The 19,563-nt window shown below is 48.3% G+C and overlaps 1 long non-coding RNA gene across 1 annotated transcript; it reads right to left on the reverse strand.

The window, feature by feature from the left end:
- Positions 1-1,257: 1,257 nt before the first annotated feature.
- Positions 1,258-6,535, reverse strand: LOC123164324 (uncharacterized). Its single transcript, XR_006482317.1, has 4 exons — positions 6,027-6,535; positions 4,862-4,961; positions 2,542-2,859; positions 1,258-1,471 (listed from the first exon to the last, which is right to left on the reverse strand). It is a non-coding gene; the product is annotated as an uncharacterized lncRNA (long non-coding RNA).
- Positions 6,536-19,563: the final 13,028 nt, after the last annotated feature.

Raw genomic sequence — 19,563 nt, forward strand, 5'->3', positions numbered from 1 at the left:
TCTGGCTCAGTAAGTTTCGACTCGCTTGACCCTGTCCTTAGGGGTTCTTCCATCATTTTGTGTTGATTTTCTCCAGATTTACCATTGTGAAGTTCTGAGATATTCCTATGAGTGGCCATGCTAGAAGGCACCTTGGCAATAGTGAACTTGACTTGTCTCAAGTGGCGGTTTGTGATACCTCCTTAAGGTAAGAGGGTACATCTCCTTGCTTCTTACTTCGCCTTTACCCAGTGGCTTACGCTAAGCTCTATGCCGCCTCAGAGAAGGGTAGTCCCTAGAACGCCTCCCCATTTATTGGAGGACATCTGCGTCTACATCCTAGCGTCGAATTAGGGTACGTGCGTGAATTTTAAGAAGCCCTTTGGATTGTAGTGTTGACTTCATCATATTACTATCCACTCCATTCCATAGGAATCTCAACATGAGTTCGAACCTCATTTTCCTTTTTCTTTGCGAAGTCTGATGCATTTGCGCTCTATATCTCTACACTATCCAAAGCCATCTCTTATAAAAAAATTGTGTTTCGAAATCCAATAGGAAGTCACAGTACGTGGCGTCTCAATCTCATGCTTTCATATTCCTACATTTAAATTTCATGTAATCCAAAGAAGCACTAAATGATTTCAATCCATGGGAATTTTTTATGCGGACACCCTTTGGATCATACTCTCTCTGTTCCCCTATCTAGTGTGCATTACTTTTTGGGGACTATTCTATAATGTAGTGCGCAGTTGGAGCGCAATGCAGTTCTAGACGAAACGAATCATCGCTTGGATGGAAGTGTATGGTTGGCAAGTGTGCATCGCGGAGCACATGGCATGGACTGACTGAGTGGAGGGTTATTATCATCCAAAGTACACATGCCAGCACACTCCTTGAGATTGCAGCCAAAGAAAAACTTCCGTGGAATCCATTCATGTGCTCGTTATATCATAGAAATCTAAACATGAAGTTAAACCTCATTTTATTTTATTTTCTCTAAGAAGTCCAATGCACTTGTACACTATCTCTCTCAACCATCTCTCTTCATTGCTCTAAACTTCATGTATATGATTCAGGTTTACCATCCAAAGACACCAATTGCAGAAATCATGTGTTTGTAATTCTGTAGGATTTCATGTTATGTGATATACAAACCCTTCGTCTTTCTTATTATAGTATTACCTTAGTTGTTTTCCGGCGTCCTGTCATCTAGTTTTATCCAGAACTAGATGACCCGGTTGCGCCAATGGCGCAAGAAGCCATTTAGAAGCAATGTTAGTAGGAGATGTAGCTGGAAATATAATGCAATGTGGATTGTATTACAGATAATAGTACAGATATATATAGTAGAATGACTTATATTGGTTTACAGCTTATTTAAGCATCTTCTTAGTCTGATTGTGGTCTTTAGAGGGTGTGAGCGTACGATAAGCAGTGTGTCATTGTCGCATAATGCTTGCATGCTACACTTCCACATGCACTTGAAGGCCTGTAAAAGGTAGCATATTGTCAAACACGGATCGCTGAGATAGCAAAATCATCAGAACAAAAACAGTAAGAGCAACAAAAACATGCACCGATCGGCATAATTATTTGATTCACATCTTTGACACAACCCTGCCTTTGAACTGCACATCTGTGCCACATACGACTGAAAGCAAAACAACAACAAAAATAGAGAAATAAGCGGACAAATATTGTACTCCCTCCGTCCCAAAATAAGTAGTACTAAATCAGCGACACTTATTTTGGGATGGAGGGAGTATAAACCAGCTAATGGGTTCTTAAATCAAGTCAGCCAACAAAAATATATCTTGTGATCAAGATATGCAGATCACTAAGTGTAGTGTACTTATACATTCACATACACAAGCTTCAAAGGTAATGTGTCATGAGTGTGTGACTACCATGATTTTTTAAGGCGGTAAGGCCATCTAAGGTGAGCACCCACCCCTCTGATGCCTAAGCGCCTAAGGTAGACGTCTAAGCTCCTAAAGCAGGCACAATTGCACCTTATAAACACTGGTGACTACCAACCCCCACATAGTTATTTGGATGAGAGAAAATGGTATATTAGAAAAATGCATGCAACAATTAGAAGACAATGAAAAGCTCAAAAATTAGATATAGCAAATTCATCGGAATCACATGGACATATTGGAGGCAAGTACGCGTCAAGTATATAGAGAAATAAGAATAGAGAGGTCAAACTCTATAACAACTGTTATAAAGCACGCTAAGCCAAACTCTGTAGCTATGGTTCCAATGGACGCTACGCTAAGACACACTTTGTAGATTCAGTAGGTAATGAACAGTTTGGGTCCAAGTAAACAAGTAATGGAAAAGGTAACCTTTTTTACTTCTAAGGAAATATTAACAATCTGATTCTACAAAAGATTTAAACATGCATACATACAGGAGGCAGCTACCGAGCCACAAAATTCAGATAGGTTAATCAAAATGTTTCTACTACTGAAAACAGATGAACTTGTACACGAACAAACAAGCACAGTGAGTGTCTGTCATCGCTGCAATTTGTATATGAGGGAAACAACTCACCTCTTCAAGAAGAAATCATGTCTTCCTTTCCTCCTTAAAGCTCTGCGAGCTGCAACCTACGCCTTGGCTGTCACAGAAGTAGCAGCAGTAGAACCACCACCTAAAAGACTTTCTTCAAAGCATTTCAAAGTGCTTCATACAACTCATCATTGGGTAGCAACACTGGACTGGTGTATGAAACATCACCACCAAAATATTTGTAACTAAGCCATAGTTTGGGAATCAATCAAAGTAGCCTGCTATAAAGGCTTCCCATTGTGAATATCATTGCTAGTAAGTAATCGACTCAACCAGAAGAACTTTGGGAGCATCTGGTTCCTGCATGAAGGGATTCCAATTAATTATGAGATAGAAATTATGCCAAATTTGAAAACAATGATAACAACCGAACAAGCAAAGTCAAATACAAAATTAACTAATTGGTGATTTTATCATCACAAAAAGTGTTTGCTAACAAGTCCATGTGCGGCTATGTGCTCCATGCATGGTGTATACGAAAACATGGCGAGGGGGGAGCAGGTTCAGCAGCGGACCATGTTATTTTTTGTCCTTATGCAACAACTGCCAGCATGGACTCGTTGCATTTAGTGGAGGAATCATTTGATCATTATGCAAAATACTAATCAAAAGCTAATTCTTCTTACAATGGCATGCCCTATTTAGGTTACAATTCAGTTAGTCCTACTGGAGTAATAAAACTCCAATAATATAATATATGTATTCATGAATTTCGGGTTTCAATACATGCACCATGATTCCTTAGAAACACGACCTTCAAGCCTACAATCAACACATAATGAGATAGAGTGCCGAAAGGTTGACATGGTGTAGATTCTCCTTCCGAAAATAAGGCATGGGCAGTTTCATCTTTCACCACAGATGATTGATCCTAACTATTTTACCACGTAGTCACCTTATCTTTCAGTGCTTTAATAATCCTTGGAAGTTCATATTTGTACTCGATTAATTATCTCGCTAACTCTAGAAGGGTGGACGTTTGGTCAAGGAGGATTAAGGTGGCATTCGAGTCCAATCAATTGCTTCATTGCTTGATCTAGTCTGGATAAAAAACCAAATGCAAGAACATGGCCAGGAAAAGGGATATAATCAATCTGTTCATCCTGCACCTCCACAATGGCTGATCCTGCCAAAGTGTCAATTCAATCAATTATGGCACTGCTATTGTTGTAAATATGGTAACTTTAATTTTTTTGATAACATAACTTCTTCTATAATGAAATTTTTTCCTTGGCCTATAACACCACATCAGATATACATCAGCCTATGTGATGATGTAATGTATAAGGGTAATCCACCTGAAGTGCAAATCTACCTCTAATTATGTAATAGGACTTAATATAGTATGCATGCATTCTTTTATCTCCGCTTCTTAGATATTTAAAATTGGACAGAACGACTAATTATACATCTCTAGATTCATCGAATACTTTGGGGAGAGATTATAAGCACTAGAATAATTTTCTTGATGACCGCAGCCAGCAAGTCATGAGTGCTATGAATGCCTTCTCGGTGTTCAGTATCAGAGGATCCTTCAAATCAGTTCAGCATCATAAATAATTGAAACTATGATGATCCTAGGCTCCTAGTAGCGGTCCAAGTTTTTCTCCGAATAGTGTAGAATTGTGATGAAGCAAATGGACACATAATCAGTACGTGTAAAAGCTAAAAGAAGCAAAATATATTCATAAACACAGTGCTAGATAAACAAAAAGGACCTTAAATACAACTACAAAGAAATATCATGCCAAGTGCAGCTTGTCGTTGGAAAATCTTTTAGATGCATGATGCTTCTACAGATGAAAAGCATATATGACGCATTACTGTCAACTCAATTATTCTGCTCTAGTTGAAAGTATAATGGCCACATATATCTACTTTCTGATAGTAGCCATCCAAGTTTTTCTCCGAATAGTGTAGAATTGTGACGAAGCAAATGGACACATAATCAGTACGTGTAAAAGCTAAAAGAAGCAAAAGATATTCACAAACACAGTGCTAGATGAACCAAAAGGACCTTAAATACAACTACGAAGAAACATCCCGGCAAGTGCATCTTGCCGTTGGAAAGTCTTTTAGATGCATGATGCTTCTGCAGATGAAAAGCATATATGACGCATTACTGTCAACTCAATCATTCTGCTCTAGTTAAATTTATAATGGCCACATATATCTACTTTCTGATAATCACAAATGTGCAAATTTGGAGTACAATCAAAATAGAACTATATGGAAATGGCTTTATTTTAGGAATTGATGTATGGAAATAGCGTAGAAAATATAAGCAAAGATAAATATACACCTTCCTTGTCTCCCGAACCTGCACAGTTCACACGGCCCAATAACTTTGGTATGTTACACCATCATGTTGCACGTCTATGGCATGGAGTGAAATCTTGTACCTGCAAGAATGGTCGCATAATTTGAGATCCACTCGTTATCGAGACTATGCGTTTATTTCTTGTTTTTATAATAGAATTACCTAGGAAGCGGCTTAGGAGTGGAACACATGGGGCATCTATATAAATCATTTTATTTTCTTAAGTTCTTCCAACATTTCTCGCAGCTAATATACCACAAGTCTTCACCTGAGACCACTTAGGTGGCCTAGAGTCAAGAATAATCACCCAATTCAGTAACTTTTCATGGACTAAAACAAAATACACGATATGCAGAAGTCCCATTCTCTTGGTTCCTTCTTTCAGCACTAATCGAACAGAAGAACATCAACTGAACTTCCTACTATCCATACATGAATATAGATACTTCTTGCGAAACAAAAATGAATCAAAGGACTGCTCTATATTTGGGAAGCAACCAAATCTAAAAAGTATCTATGAACTGATCACAAACACATAGTTTCAGTACTGAAACAAGTGCCAGAAGAACTCTCTCTAGATTGAGGTATACTTCGAGGCGAGTCTGAAACTCGCCGGCTTACGGTGTAGCTCAAGGCAAATCGAAATATACACGTGTTGTTTTTACAGCACTCAGAGAGAAAAAGTGTACCATTGATGTTTAAAATCGGACAAAATAATCTCATACTACACGGCACGCAGACTGTTGTATTACTCACTCTCCGACCAACATCTCCAAGAACAAGATAATCTCATACTACACGCAGACTGTTGTATTACTCACTCTCCGACCAACATCTCCAAGAACAAGATAATCTCATACTACACGCAGACTGTTGTATTACTCATTCTCTGACTAACATCTCCAAGAAATCTCACTGTATTTGAGAAACCACTCTTCTTTCAAACTGGACGTAGAGAAAAATGACTGCTTCCTTTCTAAATCTTAGACCATTCCTAATCAAAATCGTAAATAATTTCCTAATCAAATCACTAAAGCATGAATCTACCATTGCATTCTGCCTACACAAGCCCCACACACGCGGGCGCAGAGAGAGAGAGAGAGATGGGAGGTGCAGAGAAGGCTATGGAGGATGGTGTTGATCTCACCTGAGAGGACCGGCAGCCAGCTCAGAGATCCACTTCTCGCCGTCGTCCTGGCGTTCCCATCACAACCCTCACCCTGTTCCCTCTTCTGCCACTTTGCACGTGTGTCTCTCCCGCTTCAGATCTGAACCTTAGGGAGGAAGAACAAACGACATGGTGGCGTGGGGAGAGAACCCAGCGCCGCTGCATCCTCTGACCCCCACCTCCTGCTCACCCTCGTGCCTCCTCACCCCGTCGTCCACCTCCCTCCTCTGCTCCCCCGGGTCTCCTCCTATCGTCGGCAGTCAACGTGACGAGCAGGATAGCAGCGGCTTGGGGAAAGGAGAAGCCAACGCGAAAGACGGTGGTGCGGGGCTGGCACGGCGGCGGTGGCGGCTGATGGGGAACGGCGGAGGAGAGGAAGGGCAGGGATGGGAGCCGGCGGAGGAAAGAGGGGACGAGGAGACACGGGGGAGATATTTTCTAGGGCTCGCCTCGTCTCTAGCCTGAACCACGCACACCGCAGTACCCGTAACAACCATCTGATTCACTGGACCATGGCCAACGAGACCCACCCGGCAGCCACTCTCAAAAGAAACGTTAATGTAAAAAAGAATGGACGGTTTATCACAAGCCAGCAGCCAAAATAATGCTACAGGAAAGGAATCGGACGACCCAACCATCGCAGCGCACGCGGGTGCCCTCGCTTGGCGGGTAGCCTAGCGGGGTTTATATGTTCAATGTTCATACTCGGAGTCTACCCATGCGACTCGAAGGGCATGTACAATAGTTGCTTGTAGACACCATTCTCTTGGCCACCAAAGCACCTTGCTGCTCCTCGCTCATGTCACTGCCGACCACTACTGCGGTGGTGGCTGCCCACGGAGGCGCGTATGCGGCAAGTAGGAAGTGGCAAGGCAAAAGGGTCTATGAGATGATGATCTGACAATCTGAGTTGCCTGGGTGTTCATGCCCGAGGGATTCCCACTTCTCTTCATGCATGCGAAGGCGCAATTCGGCGAACAAAGTGATCAGCTCCATGCGGCGTGGAGGACACTCGGGGACGGCGTGTCCCCGAGTAGAACCCTAGCACATGTTGTTCGTGTCTCGTCGGTCTTGTGACGTGTGCGAAGATGTGATGCAGGTGTCGGCGTTCTGGGAACGGGGGTCCTCAGACTTGCCTGCCTGCAGCCCACGGCGTGGCTATACTAGCGGGCCTGTACGGGCCATCTTCCTCAACAAAGCATCCAAGACCCTCGCGAGGGGCCAAGCCTCGCGAGGCGGGCGGCGCAAGATCTCCTCGGGAGCGGCCTCACCAGGCTGCCTCGCGAGGAGCGGAGATATCAAGGCGGGGCAAAAACCTCACGAGGCTCTCGTGACGTGAGCCATGACGATCGACACCAGGCGGGCGCCAGCGCGTGCAGCGTCCTTGTTTCCCCTTTGGTGCTAAGGAAGCAGGCGCAGGCGCAGAGTACCGAGGCATCAGGCAAAGGTTTCCATATCGGTGCAACAAGACCAAGACCAGCAGGACGGCAAGACGGAGGTCACCGTGGAGCCCAAGACGGCATCACCACCAGAGCCTTTTGCAGGCGAAGATCGCTTTTGCCAGGATAGCTTGTACTAGTTGTCCCCTTTCAAATTCGCCCGCCGTTGTTGGCTCCCTTCCCGCTCAATATTTGGGGAGAGGAACAGGGCCTATATAACTAGAGCTAGCCACCACAGTAGGGAGGGGGGATCAAGTTCTCGCCCACAAGTCCACAGAGCACAAGAACACCTCAACCTCAGGAGGCTATTCTTCCCTTTGTACTGTTCTTCATCAGCCCAAGAGGCAATCCACCACCACACACTGGAGTAGGGTATTACACCACAATGGTGGCCTGAACTAGTATAAATCCCGTGTCTTTCTGTGTTGCGAGTTCGTCGAGTTCGTCCGCGAGATCTTAGTGAGCTAGGGCGTAGATCGGTAGGAGAGAAAGAACTTCACGCGCACCCCAGAGTTCGAACCTTAAGGGTTTTGCCGGAACCCCACATCCGACATTTGGCGCGCCAGGTAGGGGTGTGCCGGAGCCTCTTCCTCGCCAATCGACTTACCGACGCTCCACGGCCAAGATGTCCGGCGACCCAAGGGCTGATTCCGACCGCTGGGCAGCTTGGCCGGCCCGAGCGGTGACACCTGCCCATGAAGACCTCGACCCCGCGCCCCAGGCACCGCGAGCGCAGTCCAACGCTGCGGGGCGCGGGCGGCGCGGTCAGGCGTCGTCCACCCTCACACCACGGCAAGTACGAGCCGCCGCAAGGGCAGCAAGCCACGCCACAGCAACAGCGCCGCATTCGCGGCGGGAGCAGGCAAACATGCGGGCAGCACTCGTAGTGGCAAGAGAGCTGCTGCGGTGCCGGCTGATGGAGAGCGGCCGGGATGCGTTGCTGGAGCGCGTTGCTGAGCTGCTGGACGCAGCGGCATCAGGAGCACCGCCCTTCTGCTATCGGCTCCCTGCTCAGGCCGCAGCGGGGCCTCATGGCGGGCCTCGCCGCAACCACGCGCCGTCGGGCGTGCCTGGGGGCTTTGTCAACAACAGCGCGGCCGGCAGCGCCGGGGGCTCCTCCGCCCCCATGCCGCCCGCAATGAGCACGAGCACAAGCGTCGCCCCCCATGGTCCCAGCGAGATGCCGCGCTACTGTCCTCAGGACGCCACGCTGGGCCGAGCAACATGGAGTATGGGGCACTACGGCGAGGTGTTTGGGGTAATGGCCCCGGAGGCCTACGTACCCCGCATGATGGACCAAGAGTACGCACCGGAGGGGCACTAGGAGTCGAAGCCTTCCAGGAACCAACGGAGAACCACGACGATCGCGCCATCAACGGCAACTACATGGTACCACTAATCTCTCAGGAGCAGGCTTACGCTAACCATGGGCTGCAAGTGAATCAAGTCACGGCGTCAGTCGGTGACCCCGGCGCAGCAGCATCCCTTCCGCCGGGGGGATCACGCTGGGGGTCACGAGGAGGGAGCCAGGAACGAGGCCCCTCCCCACGTCATGCGAAGCCAGGCAACATCCGGAGGCAGGACTTCTGCCAGGGAGGCCTCGATGACCCTTCCCCCGAAAGAGGACCCGTGGTCACCGAGGGCACCGCTGCCGTCCTCTTTCCCCCCTTTGTGTCGTCCAGGTTGCCGGTCGACTCAAAGGTGGTCGAGGGTGGCGCAAGGCGGGGCCCTCGTCTGGCGATATGAAGCAAGGCCGGTACCTGTGAAGAATGCCCAGTGCCTGTGAAGCTCGCCGCCCGTGACACTCTCACGTAATAATGAGTTGGGCCTGTACATGCCCCGGAGTCTCAGGGGTGCCGGCCTCAGGCCCTGGGGCTCCCTCCCACGCCTAGTGGCAGACTTAGCTCCGCGCTGGTGAGAAGACTTGAAGACCTGAAGACTAGACTAGGCGCCGGACGCGGCCATTTGCTTTGGATCTTTTCTTCCGTAGCCTTGCTTTCTGGATTTGGATTTAAGTTGATGTCAAGCTTTTGTCGATGCGTGCGGGGGGTGCCTTTTCTCGTTCAAGCAATTTCTTGCTTTGTGGATTTCGTTCTGCCTGGGACTCATGTCCGTCGCCTTCCCCTCACGAGCCCCTCGCGAGCGGGACTGCGCGGAGCGCACACGTGCCGAGCGCGCGCTAACGCTGCAACTGGTGCTTGCCTCTTGCGGGGCCATTCCTGACGGGTCGAGCTTCGCAGGATTCTCAGAAACTCGTCGCCTCACGACCCAGCTCGAGGCTGGCGCTGACTAAGGTAACCCATGACGGGAAACTCACCCCTGGACTTACGAGTTTGCTAGGGCACATACTCATTACCACATAGAAAAGTAAAGGCTGCAACTTGCTTACATGAGGGGCTCCTCCTCTCAAAATGCTCTTACAAGTTTTCCAAGGGCCGCGCCCAAGTTTTTCCGTGCAGGATGCAACGACAGGAGGACATGGGATCAGCCAGATATGTCACTTGCCGCGTCGCCCTCGGACGCATCACTCGCATCATCTTCGTCTTCGCCGGCACCGTCGCCGCCTTCGGCGAGGCCTTCATCGCCGTTGTCAACCACATCGCCTTCGTCTGCGACGACCACCACCGCATCATCGTCAGAAGCGAAGGCTCTGACCAGCGCATCCACGTTGTCCTCCACCCACCGCGCCAGGTCACCCCGGACGGCCCGCGGCACGGGGGAAATGGCGGCGTCGAAGTCGAAGTCAGGAAAGGTGTTCCTGAGGTGGCTAAAGACGCGAGAGAACGCGCACCCGAGCAGGCCCCGGCTTCTTTCTTCCACGAGCCGGCCAGCCCTGTCAGACCGGGCTTCCAGGCGCGTCACCACATCGGTGAAGAAGGTCAGGTGGCTGGCGCAGTCATTTGAGTGAGGAGGCGGTGCATTCTCGTCGCAGATGTAGCCCAGGGCAGTATTAGCCCTGTTCCGGAGGTCCTGAAGAATGGGGGCGTGCTCGCGCTCCAGCGTCCGTCGTTGGAGCACTTCCTCCTTGTTTTGCCGCGCGACGGCCTCAGCGTCATCAACCCGTTTCCGAAGAGAAAGCAGCTCGGCGCGGGCGGAGGCCAAGTCCGCCTGCGCCGTGACCAGGGCAGCAGCCGTGGCCTCCCCACGCCTCTCCGCCTCGTCCAACCTGGGCCTGAGGGCAGCGGCCCTACCCGCATCCTCCGTTCCTGCGAGCTTCAACTTCAAGTCATACCTACCCTCCAGGTCTGCGTGAACCTCGGCCACCCGGCGGTAGACTTCCTCTTGGACCCTGGCCTCGCGAGCCCCGACGGCATCTTCCGCCTGAGCAACTTGGCGCTCCCTCGTCTCCAGTTGTTCGAGCTCAAGGCTGCACTCCACGGCTTCCAGAGCCAGCGCTTCCTCATGCCTTCGGACCTCCTCTTCCTCAGCGGGCGTCCCCCTCAGCGACGCAAGGGCGGCTCTGCGCGCATCCACCTGCTGCTTGAGGGACGCACTCCAGGCCTGGAGCTCCCACGCAGTTTCTCCGCAGCCTCGCGACGGCGGTCAGTGTCAGGACCCCGATTCCAAGTCACATCGATCTAGCTGGTAACACCTCATATCACTTTGCGGCCTCACGCACGGTATTCCCACGGGTGTCGCCTTACCATGGCCCGGGACCGTTTGCGCCTATTGGCTCACGTATATGATAGTGTCGCTAGCATCCATATGACAGAGAACCCGGGCCGACATGACTAGTCGTGAACCCAAAGTGGCACTAACTTACGGTGACATGCATACATGAATCAACATCGAGCATGTCGGTCAGCAGCGTGTGAATCCGGGCTGTAGCACTGGGCTAACAGGACTCCGGGAACCCGGGCTGTAGCAGGCTAGGCAGGACTCCGGATGTCACCGCGTGACATTTCCCCGAAGGGACAGACACAGGAACGAAGTGAATCACATGCCGGCCAGTCAAGTGTTCCGGAGCAGTAGTGCTGGGCTAGCAGGACTCCGGTGAACCGGGCTGTAGCGGACTACTATGGCTCATGGAAGCACAAGACTACATTTCCCCATAAGAGAGGCTACCAAGGATAAACAACTAGGTTGTCGGATCCCACACATACCAAGCATTTCAATCATACACACAATATGCTCGTTATGTGCAAATACAACATGGCATCACAACAAGACTCTACGACTCAGAGTATTTATTCATTAGGCTCCGAGGAGCCGGATATTACAAACATGGGTCTCATGACCCAACATTCAGAGCATACAAGTCAAAGCACATGCGGAAGCTTAACATGTCTGAGTACAGACATCTACAAAAGAAAAAGGCTGCGAAGCCTGACTATCTACAAGACCCTGCCGAGGGCACAAGATCGTAGCTGAGGTATCAAGCTAAACGTCGAAGTCCGCACGGAACTACTAGCGAGACTGACGTCTCTCTGCAAAACATAAAATAAGCAAACGTGAGTACAAATGTACCCAGCAAGACTTACATCAGAACTATCTACATATGCATCGGTATCAACAAAGGGGGTGGTGGAGTTTAACTGCAGCAAGCCAGCTTTGACTCGGTGGCTATCCTGAACTACGACTGCAAGCAACTCTTTTGAGGTGGCGCACACGAGTCCACATATTCACCATATCAATACACCACTATGGATCCGCTCCCGTCTCCCTACGAGAACGCCATCCATAGCACTCACGCTTATCTTGCGCATTTTAGAGTATCCACTTTCACTTGTCTATGAACTGTTATAGGCAACCCAGAAGTCCTTTACCGCGGACACGGCTATTCGAATAGATGATGTTAACCCTGCAGGGGTGTACTTCGTCACACACGCTCTCGCCACTTACCACCATGTACACGTCGTGTACCTCGGCAACCTTCAAGCGGAAGCCTGGCGAGGGAGTCGGCCACGACCTGACTAACCACACAAGTCTCTCGTCCAGGTTTATCGCCTATTCGGGTTCCATCCGCAAGGAGATCCGGCCGGGGTGTCGCTCATGGCCCCAAACGATGTGTGCAGGGTTCCCGAGCCCACCATCCGGGTGCCACTCGGTACACCAGGCCACGTGTGCCTAGTCTGTCCCATGCCCACCTGTACCGGGTGCCACTTGGTAGACTACTAACACTACCTACAAACACCAGAAACTAGTTGCAACTCCTGGACAGAGATCAGGTTGATTAATAAGTCGAGAGAGCTTGGAGCGCCCGGAGCCCAATGTGTGGTAGTAACTGTTCATGGATCACAAACACAGAACTCAGTTCCTGAGGACGTTTTCAATGAGACAACCCACCATGTACTCCTACATGGCCTCTCACCGCTACCTTTACCAAATCGTGTTCACACACTTAGCTCACACACAGTAGGACATGTTCATCACACCTCCGATTCATCCCTGATGAATCATACCGGACACAACTCTAAGCAGTAGCAGGCACGACAACAAGCATGAATGAGTAGGCACATCAGGGCTCAAACAACTCCTACTCATGCTAGTGGGTTTCATCTATTTACTGTGGCAATGACAGGTCATGCAGAGGAAAGGGGTTCAACTACCGCAGCATGTAACAGATGAATCGTTGTTGTCCTAATGCAATAAAAGAGAGCAGGAGCGAGAGAGTGGGATTGTATCAGAATGAACAAGGGGGTTTTGCTTGCCTGGCACTTCCGAAGATCATATAGCTCTTCATCAGTGTCATCGAACTCATCGTCGGAACCACGTCTATCGAGAGGGGACAACATCGGCAAACAGAGAAGAAACACGATCAATGCAATGCACAATATGATGCATGATCATGACATGTCAATATGCTGTGATTTGGGCTAATGCAACTAGCAACAGGTTAAATGAAGTTGGTTTGAATCCAAGATTCAAATTCAAACTCCATATGTGGAAATTCAAATGCCATTTACATGATTTGTCCTAAACAGTAGCTATAAGCTGCTCTAACATGCATGAAAAAGGTACAGATGGATAGATTGGATTTTTCTGATCATTTTTCATATATAATTTATCTTATTTGGAGTTACAGATAATTTTCTATGAATTTTAGAAGTTTTGGGCATTTTCTGGAATTTCCTGTATAAGAATAATTCCAGTAATTAAATTACTGCGTCAGCACTACGTCAGGATGACGTCAGCAAGTCAACGGTGGCTGGTCTGGGTCAAACCTGACCGGTGGGGTCCACTGGTCAGTGAGACAGACACTAATCCCGCGTTGACTCCGGCTTTGACCCGCTGTCAGTGACTCTAGGGGGGTTAGTTAGGCGCTAATGACGGTGCCACGTCACCAACCACCGGAGTTGGACGCCGGCGACCAAACCCCACGGCGGAGGATCGCCGGAGTTGCTCGGGACGGCGCTACAGGGGTCAGCTCGACGCGCTGGAGGCACCAGAGGGATGCCCAACCTCGCGCGCATCCAGGGGATCACGCGGGAGGCTGTGGGGTGGCCGGAGACGATGGCCACGGCAACCATGGCGGTGGCCGGAGCTCGGCTAGATGCGGGCGCGGGGCTGCAGCTCGATTCCAAGCGAACGGAGAGCACAAGGAGAAGCTACGGGGCCCTAGGAGCTCGACCAGGTGCTCGGACGCGTCGTTGGCCCTCCGTAATGACGACGGCGACAAGCGCGGCGGCGGCGAGCTTCGGCCGCGGTGGCCAGGGGGCTAGAGGAGGGATTCGACGGCGGGGAGAGAGGGGTTGGGAGCAGGAGCTCACAGGGAGGCGGCGCAGTAGGTCAGTGGGCTCGGGGACGTCCTTGACGGCGCGAATCGACGACGAAGAGCTCGGGTGCCCGAGGTTGAAGACGGGGTTGGTGAGGCCGTTGCAGGGCTGCCGGCGATGCGTGGCTCAGCGGAGAGGACGGGGACGTCACGGTGGAGCTCGGGGGCGCGTCGGAGAGGCTCGGAGATAGCTGTGGCCGTGATGGAGCTCGTCGGCGGCGATGGCTACGTTCGGTTTCGGGAGAGAGAGCGGCAGAGGCGGGGAAGGGCGAGGGAGTGGGAGAGAGGGACCGGGGTGGCGCGTGGCGTCGCCAGGCGCGTCGAGGAGGAAGCGGCAAGCAGGAGGTGGCCGGCGCGTGCACGCGCGCCTCGGGCACACGCCCTCCTGCCTACTGGCAGGAGGTTGAAGACGGTGGCGGCTGCGGTGGGCTGGGCCGCAAAGTGCTGGACCAGCGCAGGAGCTGGGCCGGCTCTGGTGGGCTGGCTCTGGTGGGCTGCACAGGTAAGCACTTCTCTCTCTCTCATTTGTTTCTGTTTTTCTATTTTGCTATTATGTTTTGATTTAGTAAAAATACTAAATCACTTCCAAAACTCCTGAAAATATTTGTGGGCACCTTTTGAATTATTTCCAACAGCCCTCAAATCATTTCAGAATAATCTGAGCATTTAGAATAATTATAGCATTTAAATGCCCAAATTCAAATACTTTATGATTTAATCCAATGATCCAAAATATTCTACAAAAATGTTCACTATTTTTGGTTTGGACTCAAAGCCTTGCCAAAATTATCAAACATTGTTGAAGGCATTTTGGGTTCATTGAAAACATTTGAATTTGACCCTAGTTGAGTTCATTTGGTGCTAGGGTTTGTTCATCCCCATTTCAAATTTCAATAAATTTAGACATGATGCAAGCATATCTAGCTAGCCTAAGTGCATGCCAGACTAGGGATGTGACAACTCACCCCCACTAAAAAAGAATCTCGTCCTGAGATTCAAGCGTAGGGTAAGATGAAAGGGGAACGCGAAGTAACATAATCTTCATGATCCCATTGTTCTTCTCGAAGATGTTGATTCATTGCATCATCTTGATCTTGACATCTTTTCTTTCGAGAGCTTCATCCAACTATGATGACGGAAGAGAGGGGAACTCTACAGGATTGACCTTCTCGAAGATCGAGCTATATAAGATCAACTCGCGGAATGAGATGTTGAAACATCTCGAGTTGAGACACAAAACACATCGAAAGGGATGGAAGAGCAAACGATGAGATTTGATTTGGTGGGCAACAATCCCACGCTTAGGTAGGATGGTGCATGGTTTCAAAGTAGCGAGGAGATAGTTGCCACGATTCCAGAACGGGGCACCTTAGGGAAGGTGGCTCGTAGAAATATCCCTTAAGTGGCAAAAAGAATTTCCCATCTTCTTAACCTGAAATGAAGGGGTACCCCCGGGAAGAGATCCAGTGGAGACTTTTTTTGAAATTTCGTTGACCAAGAGAAGTTGAAGCTGCATAGATTTACTTTTGATTCAGAGATCATTGAAACTCTTCATACCAGCGTAAGGCAATTTACAAATGATCGTTTGAAAGAATTCAAAAGAATGGCACACTCAATTTGGAAAGGAAACTATGGTTATAGAACAACTTGGCAAATGGAAGGCACATTCCAGTTGATACCAAGGATATAACCTAGTGACTGAGCGTGCTTTCAAGAACTTGAGCATTTCCATATTCATCAAGGTTTTACCAACATCCGTGCCGAGGATCCTGGCAACATACCTTACTACCATGATAAATAGTGATGGACAATGCAGATGCAAAGAAAGACAACGCTTTCTCAGATTTCACCTTAGCGAGGCCAAGGAAACGAGATCTGGATGATCGACTGAGAGACATTTAGCATTCCGCTTCTAATGTTCTCCTTGACGTTCTAGGTACCACGATCATGCTTAAAAGCATCAACATGGCCATCAAGTAAAGGTCTGACTTCGGGAGCACAAAGGATCCATAAGGAACAACTTCTAGAATAAGTCACACGAAATCCTCATGGAGAAGATGGTCAAATAGCTTAATCAAGATACTACAATGATAGATCTTCCGGCTAGGTGTGTCGGCCAGAACATCAACCTTGTCGGGACCTACATCATAGATCTTGGAATAGCTCCAACCATCATATCTGCCTGAGATTCAGATCTGGTTGGTAACGGAACAATTCAGACATCATGTCTGGAAAAAGAAATTTTGCAACACAAACCGACAAGATGATGTTGCGAGATTCTCGGGAAATGAACTACGATAGCAAGCTCCAAAACATGAGCTGGTTCTGCTACACACCTGTGAACACACTATCCTAGACAAGCATGACCACATGGTAGTCTAATAAAACACTACCGAGTTCGGGTTGGGAACCATCATTGCGGATAACGAAGTCCTTACATAAGTCATATGATTAGCTCTTATGAAGAAACTTCTTCTCCTTGAACAAATCAATCAGTGGCTTGGTGTCCTAGGGACACATATAGAATGGAGGTAGCGAGCCTATCAAACCATAGAATACTTCGCACATGCATGACTGACTTGGGATGGTTCCAGAGAAAACAAAAACAATCTTTCTCGGATCCACGGCGACAGCTTACATCAAATGCATGTGAATTAAAGAAAGTCACTTCTCCCATCCAAACATATCCTTCATGAGATAGCACGAAGAAAATGCTAGCACAAGTTTCCAACACTAACTTAATGTTCAACACGAGTCATGGAGAAGATAAGAATGTTGTCGATGGGCTCAACAACAATCCATCCAAGCTTCCATATAGATGAAATTCCACAATTAAGTGAACATGGTGATAGCATTGGTCAGACCAATGGATGTAATGGTGTATGCTCGAGGAATCAACCATGAGTAAGACAACATTACGAATATCGTTGGTTCTAACTTGATTTGACGATGGCCCACACTCAAATCAAGGTTTGGGCAAGACGATAGGTTCAACAACTGATCACAAGGACCAATCGATGAAGAAATCATCTTTCTCCAACACACATACAAGATATCCCTTAGGGATGAGCGTGGTCGGACAAGCTTTTATCTTCCAACTCTCCAAGTTGTTGTTTAGCTTAACCAACTAGCTCAAGGTATCCAACACAGATTCTTGGAGAAAGAGTGGTTTATAGGAAAACCATTTGATCACGAGCTCAACATAGCGGTCAGGTGACAACCTGGTGATACTTCTGAGAAGATATTCGGAAAATCATGAACCACCGATATGTTACTAAGCTCGAGAATAATCTTGCTTTTCAGGGCAAGACGATATGATCAGCTGAGCAAGGGTTTGACAAAATCCTAACTCATTGATTGAAGAGTGCACCAAAAATAAGGACTAGGTAGCACGATCAATCTTAGGATGATGATTCAATAACCAGCACGCTAAGAATGAGAGTATTGCCATTAACTACCAAGCAACAAGTTGCTCAGATTATTGATTTCACACATCACGGTTCACTTGTCGGTATCCCGGTTGTGACAACACGGGACCGAGGAATGAATAATGATGGCGAGAAGTATCATTGCGTCAAGAATTCATAAGAGGTGGTGCAATTCTCATGACACTCTTGACATAAATATGGTAACGCTCCAAGGTAGAGCAGAGCAAAAGCTGGATTGGCATTTTGGTCTGCGGAATACAATTGCTTTGACCCAATCCTCGAAATGGATGAGGTACTGGAGTTTGTTTCTCCTAGTCATTCCGGAATAGAATGGCTTGACGGACCACAAGAATAATAGGCATCGATAACACAGATGCACAACTAGTCCTGACTATCAATTGATAGACAAAGGTCAGAATACAACTTAAAGAGAGACAACTCAAAGGAACATATAACTTTCTGAGTTGTGGATGCATAGGTTAGTAGGTCAAACCAAGTTCAACATATTTCTTCCGGATAACCCATGCAGAAGAAGAAGGACTGGCAGATTCACAATGCAGAATGGAGAACTCATCAAGAGCACTCTGGTTGTGATCTTTTGGTTAAAAGAACTTCTGCCATAATGGTTCATGGTATTTGGAAGAAGGAAATACCACGGACCTCGAGGACTATCGCAAAGGTTACTAATATCTTAAAGGAACTAGCAAATACTAACAACATGAGGTAGGGTGGAGTGAATCTTGGGCTCAAGAACCCAGAAATAGAATGCCTACTAACTAAATGGCATCACGGGATGCTTTCGAGAATAATGGCCAGAATCATCACACTGGGGATGCAAGCATTGCTAGATTACTAAGTGGTCCTCTAAGACACCTAGGGTCATAATAATAACTCCAACATATATGTCAAGGCAACAGAGTACCTCAACTCGATGATTAGTGTGATTAATTTGGCCCAAAGGAACCTCGAGAACGGGAATAAGGGATTTGCAAATGCATCGGACTATTTAGAAACCTGGGATGACTCGGACAACATAACGACTGTAAATGCTCAAAAAGATTTGAGACATCCTGCAAAAATGGTGGCATAACCATTCAGAATCACAATATCAAGGTTCCGAGATCAACTGTCGACACATGGAAGTAGTAGAACTGAACTGAGGCTTCAGACCAACAATCCTATGAGTCTACGGATTAGTAACACGTGATCCTGATAGAAAGATGAGAAGCCTAGTTCTTAATCCCCGTAGAAGAGAAGAGGATGACTCAGATCAGAAGGCTATAAGGTAAAGGAGTAAAAAGAGCCTTACGTTCCCTTCCACAATCAATTCCCTTATATAACTAAAGCACTTCTAGACTCAACTTCGACCAGTTTGGCTTGGTAAACCTACAGGCAGTCAGGCTCTGATACCAAAGCTGTCAGGACCCCGATTCCAAGTCACATCGATCTAGCCGGTAACACCTCATATCACTTTGCGGCCTCACGCACGGTATTCCCACGGGTGTCGCCTTACCATGGCCCGGGACCGTTTGCGCCTTTTGGCTCACGTATATGATAGTGTCGCTAGCATCCATATGACAGAGAACCCGGGCCGACATGACTAGTCGTGAACCCAAAGTGGCACTAACTTACGGGGACAGGCATACATGAATCAACATCGAGCATGTCGGTCAGCAGCGTGCGAATCCGGGCTGTAGCACTGGGCTAACAGGACTCCGGGAACCCGGGCTGTAGCAGGCTAGGCAGGACTCCGGATGTCACCGCGTGACATTTCCCCGAAGGGACAGACACAGGAACGAAGTGAATCACATGCCGGCCAGTCAAGTGTTCCAGAGCAGTAGTGCTGGGCTAGCAGGACTCCGGTGAACCGGGCTGTAGCGGACTACTATGGCTCATGGAAGCACAAGACTACATTTCCCCATAAGAGAGGCTAC

This window comes from Triticum aestivum, chromosome 7D, assembly GCF_018294505.1.
Source record: "Triticum aestivum cultivar Chinese Spring chromosome 7D, IWGSC CS RefSeq v2.1, whole genome shotgun sequence".
Lineage (NCBI taxonomy): Eukaryota > Viridiplantae > Streptophyta > Magnoliopsida > Poales > Poaceae > Triticum > Triticum aestivum.